This window comes from Nyctibius grandis, chromosome 31 (genome assembly GCF_013368605.1).
Source record: "Nyctibius grandis isolate bNycGra1 chromosome 31, bNycGra1.pri, whole genome shotgun sequence".
NCBI classification, from domain to species: Eukaryota; Metazoa; Chordata; class Aves; order Nyctibiiformes; family Nyctibiidae; genus Nyctibius; species Nyctibius grandis.
This window is the reverse complement of record NC_090688.1, coordinates 736,391-748,826: the sequence shown is the minus strand read 5'-3', so window position 1 is coordinate 748,826 and position 12,436 is coordinate 736,391.

The following is a 12,436-nucleotide window of genomic DNA, read 5'->3' as shown; positions in this document are numbered from 1 at the left end:
GCTGCCCCCGATCCAGATCCCTGCACCCCTACACCCAGTTCCCGTCCATCGCTGGGCCCAGCCTGGGCCTTCCCGGAGCCTGCCCTGCAGTGCCGGTGGGGATGTGACCAACATCGGGGGAGCTCGATCTTGGTTTTGTATATATTTGTGTCTATTTAATTATTTCCATTATTATTATTATACTCTTTTTCATTATTATAGTTTATTAAAACTGTTTTAATTTTCCAACTCATAAGTCTCCCTGCCTTTTCTCTTTCCCTTCCCCTTCTGCAGGCAGGGGAGAGGATTAATAGAGAGCGTCTGCCACTGGTTTAATAGCCGGCCCAGCTTTAAACTGTGACATATATGTTATGTGGATTAACACTGGCTAAGTAATAAACCTCACCCTGTAGTTTATGAGGCAGGTTCTAGGGTAAGGTTTCATATATAGCCCGATGCTATTCGATATTTTTGCAAGAAATATAAAATCACAGTAAATTCAGTGGATGACAAAACTCACTACAGTGTTTAGCAGAGAGCTCCCAGTGCCTGGTAATGCAGAGCGATTAATATGTGCTTTAATTACAGCTATGCTGTTGTCCTGAGGAGCCATTTCTCCTTTCCTGTGGTCAGCACTGGCACTGGTGCTTCCAGTATTTCGCTTCAAGTGGTACAAACATCCTGCACAGGAACCAAAGCCCCTCCTTTCCTGCCTCCTAAGATCGACTCAGTGGCCTCTGCTAGACTTGTTCCAGTATGTCAATGCTTTTCATGCACTGAAGATGCTCCAAGGGGATACAGTACTCCGAATGTGATCTCAAAAGTGCCAAAAATAGGGCACTTTTATCTTGTTCTTCTGTTAGCACTCTTGCTAGTACAACCCAGCCTGTGGTTGGTCTTCTTTTGCACGTCATTGACAACATGGGTAGGAATGAAACAGCCTGGGATGCCCTGCTGTATCCACAGTCATTCAATCAATCAATCAGCCACACTTCAGCAGTGTTAGCTTTTGCAAGATGCCTAACGAGACAAGAAAGGGCACTGATTTCCTCTGGCCCTAAAATGTATTCCATTACTGGATTAATATTCCTTCCTCACAGGTAGGAAGAAGACACAACCCTTTCCTTTAGACTGGCATACAAAAGTCTAAGTCAATTTGGTTGGTCAGAGTTGAAATACATGGAAGCCCAGCCTTCTTGGCCAAAGGTCCAAAACTCCTCAGCTTCAGAGTGAGTTTTTTGAGGACTCGACCTCTAGCTGCTGGGAAAATGCAGATTTACAGGTCACCCCAGAAGAGTCTTGGCAAGGCAAATTCGTCTCTCAAACTTACCCTGCCTAGATATCGACAGCTTCAAGAACTTAAAGCCCACTCAGCTTTTTCCTCCTCAGTCCCAAATTCTGTCCTGTCAAGGGACATCTCACCCAGTCACTTCTGCACTGGCCACTTCCCACCAGTTCAGAAGATGCTGTGAGCGGCTGGGCTGCAAGAGCAGCTATTTACTGATGCTATAAATCAGGCTGTGACTTCAGCAAACAACCTTTTCTAATGCAAATGCATCTAGCAGTGAGAGAAAGAGAGAAGAAAGGGACCCAGGATACAGGGAGCAGCAGCACAGCTTCAGAAGAGCTTTTCAGTGTTTTCCAAGAGGCCTCAGCAGCTCTTTAAACTGAAGAGTCTAGATAAGAGATTTTAAAAGGTCATTTCTTTGTGAGTCAACAGGCAGAGAGAAAGGGGAGAGGGATGGAGAGTCTGTCCAGGATGCCTCTTTTTTTTCCTAAGAGACCTCCAAATATTCTTTTTCAGCTGTAACTGAACCTGGCCGAGATAGGCACTTTGGGCCCCCGGGTTTTGCTCACAATATCTCCATTTGACAATTCAGCTCTGGCTAAGAGGAGACAGGGAGGAAACATTTTTTTCCAGTGATCCTAGTGACCTGAATACATACAGATGAGCGATCCCTCCTCCACTCTTTCAGTAGGTTTTGGTCTCAGGGGCTCTCTTGCAGTACACTGAACGCGGAAGCTGAAAAATCTAGTCCAGATACGCTGCCCAGTGCAACAGCGATCTTACTACCCATAGGCTTTAAAGGTAGGACAAGTGCATCTGAGAAAAAAATTAACATCACACACAAAACTGGCTATGGCTGGGTGTTATTTTGACGATACAAGTTAGACTGAACTAATCTTGGCTGCATATAAAAAGTCATACTACAATAAAAGGTACTTGGGACCCTAGAAAGAAGTTCATATTATTGATTGCACTGGCATTTTAACTGGAAAAAATAGAGTATTTAGAGACAGAGAAGATTTCTACTTTCCAAACCAATCAAAACTTGCCGTCTTTGCTTTCCCTTTTACCATAAGGAAAGTTTATTTTCTTTTGGTGTGAGTGATGCGAGTTAAAAAAGAATTAAAAAGACATGCAAATGGAAAGCCCATCTTGCCAGAGCAAAATAGAGAGTGGAAATTTTTTGTGAAAGAAGGTAAGGACCATCTATAAATACATAATGGGGATGAGTAGCAAGGAGCTATATACATTGAAAAACAACGTTGCATGAAATCAGATGAGCAAATAGTAAATTTTGTCGGCGGGGCAGAAATTAGGAGCTTATTAACAGTCAGAGGAGCATGAGTTTCCCGTAGGAATAGTGAGAAGAAAAAGTAACTTTATGTTTTTCTGTCAGATTATAAATTGTGAATGGGTATAAAATATGATGCCCCTGATAGTGGAGGGAGGGTGGGTGGGACTCAGCGATCCAATCCAAGAGAGTCCTTCCAGTCCTGTCTTAGTGGGGTTCTGTCACGGTTTAAAGCTGGGCTGGCTATTAAACCTGCAGCAGACGCTCTCTGTTAACCCTCCCCCCCCCCCCGAAGGGAAAGGGAAAGGAAAAAGGGAGAGAGACTTACGGGTTGGAAAGTTTTCTTCATTTACCTCCACGTTCCCCAGCCTCTTGTCTTCCACTACTCGCTACTTCTCTTCCTTTGCCTCTGCTGTGGCTTTCCCTTCATGATTTCACTTCCTGAGGCCTTTCCTTCCGCCTTCCCAGCCCTCTCCGGCTCTCCACGCTTGGTCTCTCTCCCTTCAGGACAGGAATGCTCACATCCCTATCTCACACTCCTTTGCCCCAGGCTCCCTCCTGCTCTTCTCCAGCTTCTCCTGTTCCCAGTCTGCCAGCCCCTAGCAGCAGCCCTCCACCACGAGGACACAAGCCAAGCCTCTCCTCTGATCTGTTGACCAGAGGAAAGAAACAGGGAGAGAAACACAGGAAAGAAACAGTGGTACCTGTGTCTTCAAAAGTCAACTTCATTTAGAGATAATGACTGTGAGAAAACCCTCATGTTCCCAGATGTCAGAGTCCAGGCTGCTCTGGAGGCTGTGCTGCATTTCTATATTGTAGCATGTTTGAATGGTTTTCTCCAACACTACAATTATAAAGGGCAGCTGATACGCTGCAACCATTTGAATAACCAAGTGTTAATAAAACCTTTGCTTTATCCCACATTAAGTTGCTACCATTACAGGGCAGTCTGGCTCTCAGCACAGCAATACTGTGTCTGCTGAGCCTTCAGATGCAAGGGTTGTGAAACTGTCTCAGGGTCATGCCTGTAGGTCCTCACCCAGACAAAGCCTTTGTGAAAGGATGGCATTGGAATGAAAAATATGCGACTTGCTTGAGGCAGACAACAAGATCAGCAGCAAGTCCACCTGCAACCTCAGGAAGAAATGAGCATTTGGTCAAAGGTGAGTGAAGGACTAAGGATTTTATCACTGACATAAGACTTGTGGCACTTCAGAGGAGGAATATGGCCAAAGTGGAATCACCTTTCTCCAGAAGGTTCTCCTTCCAAAATGAAAAAGCAGACTCTAACGTGCCTCACTTGATGGGTTCACCATTCAAAACCACAGGCACCAGAACAACAAATCATATCTGTGCCACCAAACCACGAGCTTGAGCAGAAGAGAGAGAAGATGGTCAGCTGTGGTTAAGTGAAAGCAGAAGCATGACCAGAGGAGATAGAGATGTGGGTGTGCAAACAGGTCTGCTGGCAGAGCCTGGTGGCGAGAACAGCAAACCCCAAATATCTCCTTTAAAATGGGGTCAAGCCTTGTGATTTTTTTCCTTCTAGTTGGGAATTTAATTGTATGCAAATGGGGCTCAGCAACTTGTGGCAACAGCTACTGATAGAAGACAGAATATTTTCCTGGGGGAGTGGATTTATAACCACAGGTATCTGTTGGGTGGTGGTGTAGCGCACGGATGTGTCAGTTTGGAGAAGCCAGGAACCGTGTGCCAGTTCCCCCTTATGGGTCGAGGGCACTCCAGGGCTGCACCGTGAGTGGGGCTCCAGAGAAGGGAGTGAGTGTTGGAATAAAACTGGTGCTTCCTGGTGAGCCCATATGTCTTCCCTTAAATATTCTGGTGAGATGATGATATGAAATGAAAAAATGCCCCTGCAGAAACAGCAGCCAGGTGGTAGAACACATAAAGACAGGACAGAGGCGCTCAGCATCACACCGGCTGGAGCAGGCGGTACCTTCATAAGCAAAGACAAACCGCTCACGTGATAAGCAGACAGAGTCAAGCCAGGTTTGGCTAACACGGCCTTTCTGTTTCATGTGGTGTGAGCATCTTCTGCCACCAGACCGGTTCCTTGAATCACCCAACACTGTATTTCTTTGAGCCTTTTGGTTTAACCCATCCCCAACTTCTGTAACTGGACACATCCCCCACCCCTCTGTAGGTTAACAGTCGGTGGGGTTGTGCTGCATTTGAAGGACTATACCCTACCTGCTCACTCACTACAGAGGCTAGTGAGACCCTGGCCCAGGTTGCCCAGAGAAGCTGTGGCTGCCCCCTCCCTGGCAGTATTCAAGGCCAGGTTGGATGGGGCTTGGAGCAGCCTGGTCTGGTGGAAGGTGTCCCTGCCTGTGGCAGGGGGGTTGGAATGAGCTTTCAGGTCCCTTCCAACCCAAACCAGTCTGTAATTCTATGATTCTACCTCCAAGCAGAAGGAAACACTGTCACCTAAGAGGCTGCAGACCCTGTGCTGAGGACACCTCTTTTCTGTTGAGATAAGTGAGCAAAGAGCCCCCCGCACTGTCAGCCTCCAGACCACGAGCAGCCTGCAAGCAAACAGATCTGCCCCGGGTGTTACTCGTCCCTGCCGTTCAGAGTAAGGACCCCAGTGCCTGCTCACTCGCAGCACTCCTCTTGGAGGTGCGACTGGGTCAGCTGTAGTCCTGCTCTCAGCAAGCCCGATGACACTGTGCGGCCCTTGTTTATTGTCCCTCTTGGACTTCAAATGTCTCTCAATTTACAAGAAAGAAGATCCCCTCCCTGCCTGCCAGCTCCTCAGTCTCAGCTGGGACATGACAGACAGGCTGAGCTCCCGGGTGCTCGTATTATCACCGGTAACAAAGACTCTAACATCATTTCCACCTTGGAGACACTCAGCCTCGAGCTCTGCCTTTGGTAACAGAGTACCGGGCAGATTTGTACTTTTTAAACTTTTAGCCATGGATTACAGAGCCAAGTAAAGGCTGCCTTCCCCCCCATCCTGACTATGCTGGCTTGACAGCTCCATACAGATAGTAAATACTGAATACACACGGGGAGTATCCAGTAAGCAAGGCAGTACCATTTTGGTCCGGTTACTTTTCACAACAGGAGCACTATATAATTTGATACTTTTCAGCTCATGAATGGCCAAGAAAAACTCACATGCTTAACTCATGGCATTTCCTTTAGTGACAACCACTCTCCTCCCTTGGACACTGCGTCTGGCCCAGTGCAAAGGCTGCGGGAGAAATCTTGGTCCTGATGAAGTTGGTGGACATACTGGGACCAGAGGTTCTTGGCGGAACAGGGGCTAAAGTAGATGTCTTCGTTTTGCAGATAATCACATTTTATCCTTTCTTACTAGCTTACATCCATTAGAAGCAATGTGTAAATTACGTCTTTTTGGACCTAGCTTCAGCCCATAATACAGTTTGACAGGTAGGCATTAATGTTTGTGGGCACAAAACACCTATGGTACCCTGAAACCAGTCATCTGCAATGCATGCTCCCTCAAAGGAAGAATTCACAGCCAGTGATGAAAGATATCGGTCAAGCAGGGAACTCGCAGCATCTGAGTCAATGGAGTTTTTGTCATTGACTTCAGAGGCTGCAGAATGAAACTCCACACGTATTGGTATGGGATAGCGTCCTCTGCTGATCTCAAGTGCCGAGACTGTGTGACCATGTACAGCTTCGGTCAGACCCTCCTGCCTGAGGAGACCATCCCCAAGCACAGGCCGCAGGATGCTGGCACACACGAACTGCTCAAATCCTGCCCTGGCCTGGGCTGCCTTGCTCAGCACATCCACCCCCAGGGAACTTCACTGAGCAGAATCTGGGGGGATGCGCCTGACCTGTCTGCAGGGCAGCCCCACGGCTGGAAGACAAGCGCGTGCAAAGCAGCGTGACAGCACTCTCAAGCCCTTTCTTTCAACCATGGAAACAAAGCACCATCCAGCTGCAGAAACATTTACTTTAGCTCCAAGGATGGTACTATTCCAAGCCCATGGAGGTTGCTACAAGATCTGTCCCATGCCAAGGTCAAAACTGCTTGCAGCTACGGCTGTGTCACCAGCATAGTGTCACCTGCCGGGGCACAGCTGGCAGAAGGTCCACAGCCATTTGATGGGGAGCCCATTTCTGTGGCCACTGTTGGTTCCTTCAGGCTGACAAGCAGAACAAATCCCCTCCAGCATCACCGACTCGTTTGCGCAAAGTGCTCCCAACCTCCCCAAATCATTTTAGACTCACGTGGAATCAAAAACTACTAAAAAGCACTCCAGGATCACAGAAGGAAAATTATTTAGCCAATAAGTGACTGAAAAGGAAGCACTGAAGTTATATGCGTCTATGACTTTAGAGGAAAGGTGTTTCCCCTAACAGGCAATAAATTCAGAAACAAGCAGCTTCCTCAGAGCCAGCGACAATTCCCCCAGGTGTGGGGGGAAATTCATCGGGGAGGAGCAGCTTCAAACCCCCGGTTGTCTGGAAATCTCCGAGTGCGGGCAGCAAACCCTGCCTGGCTCCGCTGGCAAAGCGAGGAGGGGGGGGGAACCCCGAGCCCTGCCCCCCCCGTGCCCAGGAGCGGGACCGCTCCGCCTGCGCGGGGGGTTTGCGCGGGGTGCGCTTCTCAGAGACGGTGCGGGTTTTCCTCTTCCCACCCGAGCCAAGAGAGCCCGACAGCTCGAAGGAAACGCAAAGGACCGCTACAAGGAGCGGGAACTCACCTGCTCGGCTCTGCCCGGTGCCACCGCGCTGTCCGGCCCCAGAAACCTCCCGCGGAGCCGCTGCCCCGAGCTCCCGCCCCGGCCGTGCGGAGGGTGGGTGGGGGCACACGGGGACTTTGCATACGGAGCTTAAAGGCACAGGCTGAGAGGCAGAAACGATTCACCCTGAAAAGCTGGTTTGCTTCTTCCCTGGACTTTGGGTTTAAGCACTTCTCCCCCCCGCCCCAGCTGCCTGCGTTGGAAAGTAGGAGTACTGTCACCTGGAGTACGTTGTCACCTGGAGTACTGTGTTCAGCTCTGGGGCCCCCAACATGAGAAGGACATGGAGCTGTTGGAGCGAGTCCAGAGGAGGCCACGGAGATGCTCAGAGGGCTGGAGCCCCTCTGCTCTGGAGACAGGCTGAGAGAGTTGGGGCTGTTCAGCCTGGAGAAGAGAAGGCTCCAGGGAGACCTTCTAGCACCTTCCAGTACCTGAAGGGGCTACAGGAAAGCGGGAGAGGGACTTTTGACAAGGGCATGGAGTGATGGGAAGAGGGGGAACGGTTTTAAACTGAAAGAGGGGAGATTGAGATGAGATCTTAGGAAGAAATTCTTTGCTGTGCGGGTGGTGAGACACTGGCCCAGGTTGCCCAGAGAAGCTGTGGCTGCCCCCTCCCTGGCAGTGTTCAAGGCCAGGTTGGATGGGGCTTGGAGCAGCCTGATCTGGTGGAAGGTGTCCCTGTCTGTGGCAGGGGGGTTGGAACGAGATTATCTTTAAGGTCCCTTCTAACCCAAAGCAGTCTGTGATTCTATGAAACTCGAGCAGAGATGCCCCAGTTCTTGCTTCTCCCCAGCCTGTAGTACAGTTTCTGCAGTTCCCTGTACAACTCCCATTCGCTTCAGTAGCGTTTCACCAGCAGGACTTCAAAAGCAAAATTGCTGCCTGAAGTGCTGGTGTTTCATGCCAGCAGCACTGAATTCATCCCACTCACCAGAACTTGTCAGCCACACACAGCAAAACGGTGTGGGTGATCGGTTAACAAGCACTGTCCCATGCACACAGAAAACAGTAAAGGGGAGCACTTTTACAAAAAAACAGTCATTTCCTCAGTCAGACGTCCACAGCCCTTACAGTCCGTACTCTATTTATCATCATAACAACCTCTATGTGAGTAAAATGGCCTCACTGCTGCACAGGGACAGGCAGGGATTATCTAGCATCACACCTATGGCAGGGGCCAAAACTGGACAGAGTTCCTTGTGCTGAAGTTGACATTTGAGCCCACAAATGACCCTTCTGCCCTTTTGAAAATACAAAAAAACACATGAAAAACTAAGAACTGGTTTTGCTTTAATCTGAATTTTTGCCTGCTGCTTGACACAGTCAGCTCTCACCCAGTTGCCACTTCTTATCCTAAGTAGCTTCAACATTAATGGCAAACTGTAGCAGTTAGTGTGTTTAAAGAGCAAAGCAAGGAAAGAACGTAAAATTTTTAAATTATAAAATGATCATAGATACTTCTCTGAAGTTGGTTTTGATAAGAGCGTATGCTTTCATTCCTAACATCTGCTGTCCCACAGATCTCTGCAGACCGAGCAGCAGCCGCTGAAACCTGTTTTAGGTTTCCTTCTGAGCACCAATAATGAAGACTTGGCAGGTTAAAATTCCTCCTGCAGGTTCAGTGAACCAGGAAAATGCAGCAATCTGCATATGAACACATTTGGCTGTGAGTGAGACAGTGAATGCCACAAGCAGCTCCTGTCCTTACCAATGGACTGCGTGTACCACACATACATCTCCGTGAAAGACCTGAGCAGGAGACTGACGTCCTCCTAAAAGTTCAGCAGATAAAGAACCTGCACGTATCTTTGTGGGACTGGAGAAGACAAAACTGCTTGACCAAAGCCCCGGAAGCAATAAGGGGAGCTATGGCTGCAATAAGAGAAGAAACCAGCAAAATCTTGTAGGTGCATTAGTGGTAGAACAGGTTAAAGGTGAGGAGTAGCAGTAGTGGTCTCTGCACTCCCGCTGAAGGGACTGGGAGCAACCACATCGTGAGAAGACAGAAAGTGATCGCTGGCAACCAAACTCAACAGGGCAGCTGGGGCCACTCTGCTCATTGCAGGTTTGCTGCACACACTATTACAGTGTACAGATACAATAACACCGCACTAAAGCAATACAGTGCTACAAATCCAACTGAGCAATCAAGAAAACATCGTGATGCACCAGAAGGATTTAAACACCTTTAACAGTACTTAGCTGGTTTGCTACGTTACACGTTGGAGTGCTGGAAAACGCTTTGCACAGGGTGGATACATAATTATTTCAATGGCCAAGAAAATTTCTAGGTGCAAAATACACAGCAAGGAGAACTTTACATGAAAGGATTTCAAAGACCATTCATTTCATTGTTCTCAGTGGTGCCCAGCAACAGGACAAGGGGCAATGGGCACAAGCTGAAACAGGGGAAGATCCATCTGAATATGAGGAGGATCTTCTTCACTGTGAGGGTGCCAGAGCCCTGGGACAGGCTGCCCAGGGAGGGGGGGAGTCTCCTTCTCTGGAGATATTCAAAACCCGCCTGGACACGACCCTGTGCAACGTGCTCTGGGTGACCCTGCTTGGGCAGGGGTTGGGCTGGATGGTCTCCTGAGGCCCCTTCCAACCCCAACCACTCCAGGATTCTGTGATTTCCTTATATGCTCCAGAGAAAAGAGGATTTCCCCTGCCACACACAGAGGAACGTTTGAATGGCTGGACTATACGGCTGTGCAGTAGCAGAGGACACACACATACATTCTTGACCATGATGAGGCTGGAGACCATAAGAACATTTCATGGATACCTGGGAAGGAACAATGGGAAGGCATTTGCCCTCCTAACTTTTTTTTTCCCTAAAGCATTTAGATTTTTTATGGAAACCTCTTATGCAAGAAGTAGTGACAGCTGTCTCGTTCTGATGCATCAACCCAAAAATAAGATACAACAGTAGATTGCTGCTTCTGCTCCACTGTAGTTAACCAGTGAGGCAAAAGTGAAAAAAGCAGTCCTTTAAAAATACCAGAGAAGATTGGAAGATTCCCCTGGGCCTAGAGCCAGGGGTTGTCTTGGACTTGCTCAGGAGCACCTGCTATGAACAGGATGATTCCTAGGAGCCACTGGAGACCCATAGCACACCTCTTCCCAAAGCTGTACCTTTTTCCAAGGAACTGTTCTACTGAGAGCAGTATGCAGAGGTGATCTAGAGAGTCAAGTTTAACTTGGAGGTGACACTGAAGAGAAGGGAGGTAGAGACTGACAAGCCGTGAATACAAGAATTGTATTTAAACAGAAAAACCTGATATCAAAATTCAAAATACTGTATTTGCCTGAATACAGTTCCCACAAAAAGAAAATATCACAGATTCATACCTGATCATAGAATCATGGAATCGTTTTGGTTGGAAAAGACCTTTAAGATCATCAAGTCCAACTGTTAACCCAGCACTGCCAAGTTCACCATTAAACCATGTCCATAAGCACCACATCTAAATATTATGCTTCAAGGCTAAAGAAGTTCAGAACTTTGTATTTTCACTCATCATCACTATTTTTCTGTTCAAGTAACTTTCTTCCATCTCCAACTACACAGCAGCACTGGGCCTCTGAATTCTGAAGTCTGGGCTGCTGCAGTTTGTTATGGTGAGTGAAAAGCTCTCTCTTATTTGCTGTGTATGATAGACAATCTTAATTCCCTTCTAAAATAGAAAAAAAAATCATTTGAGGTATGTGGCAAGAGCTATGGAACTTGTTAAAAGCGGGCTGTAAGTATGAAACTCAAGTGTGTGTGTTAGTTATGGTATAGCTGAGGATGAAGGTTGTCCCTGTGTGCACAGCCAGTGCAGCTAAGTCATCAAGTCCTGAGGTGGTCCAGAAACTCCCCACTTAATCATCTGCACGGTGAGATAATGAACTGATTTGAGACAATGAACTGACTTGAAACTAGGCAATTGACTGAGGATTTTGACAAAGAAAGTATTTGAGCAATTGGTGCTCAACTGGGAATTTCAGGGTGCCCTGAAGACAACCTTCAGGCAGCACCTGTGCGTAGACCAATTCCTGTGCCTAAATAAGCCACCACCCTGGGTGGAGAATCCAGCCCTTCCTTCCCGAGACTCCCCGAGGGGGTTCTTGACGTAAAACTGAGCAAGTTGTACGCAGATAAGGTGCTTGCAAACAGTCAACGCAAACTGTTCCTGCAGATGCAGAAATGCTCACATAGGCCAGATCTTTAGTAAGTATGTAAGACAGGTGGGAGGTGCTTTGAATGTAATTAAGATAATCAATAGTGATAGATCATGTGTGGGTGCTACTGGTGGTAGAACCAGGGGCCAGCTCTACTGTAAGAATTCAGCAGAACAGCAGTTCAGGGTCTCACCCAACCCAGATGAAGACGTCCTCCTGTTTGAATTGTTTAATTCCCTGTTAGACCATTACTCTCTGCCAAGACCAAATTTCGGTTTGGTGGTGGGTTTTGTTTTGGTTTTTTGTTTGTTTTTGTTTGGTTTTGTTTTTGTTTTTTTTTTTAACAAATGCTCTATGTCTATGCAACAGATACAGTAATACACAAGTCATACAACTTGTTTATTATGCTACTTTTGTTCTACTATACAGGTGTATGTTTAAATCTAGGATACTAGTTACTCTTTCAATGAGTATAGGATGAGGTTTAGAATACCCTAGGATGAGCTTTCTGGCCAGACTGTGTCTTCACATTTACTACCCATTATTTAACACAAAACCAGTCTTTCTGGTTTTGAACCCTGTTTGTCTGAATGGAAGTAGCTGTCTCTTGATTCCCCAGCAACAGCCTGAACAGAAAGGCTGGCTTGCTGCAACTTTTTTTTTTTTAAAGCCAGATAACAGGACATTTCTCAATTTTTGTCTTCCTGGCTGTACTGCCTATCTAAAAGTGAAACATGGGACATACTGAAAACCACGGGCACAAAAACACACAGTGGAAGTGTACCCGTTTCCAGTTCATACCATTCTCAGATACATCCATTACTTGCTTTGCAATTCAGTAGAAATTTACTCTTTTTTAAAGAGAGACTGTTAGTAACCAGCTCCTTCCCAAGCAACAGCACTACAACATGTAACAGATTAGTCAAAGCTGATTGTATCAGTACAACGATCCCATCAGGGTTA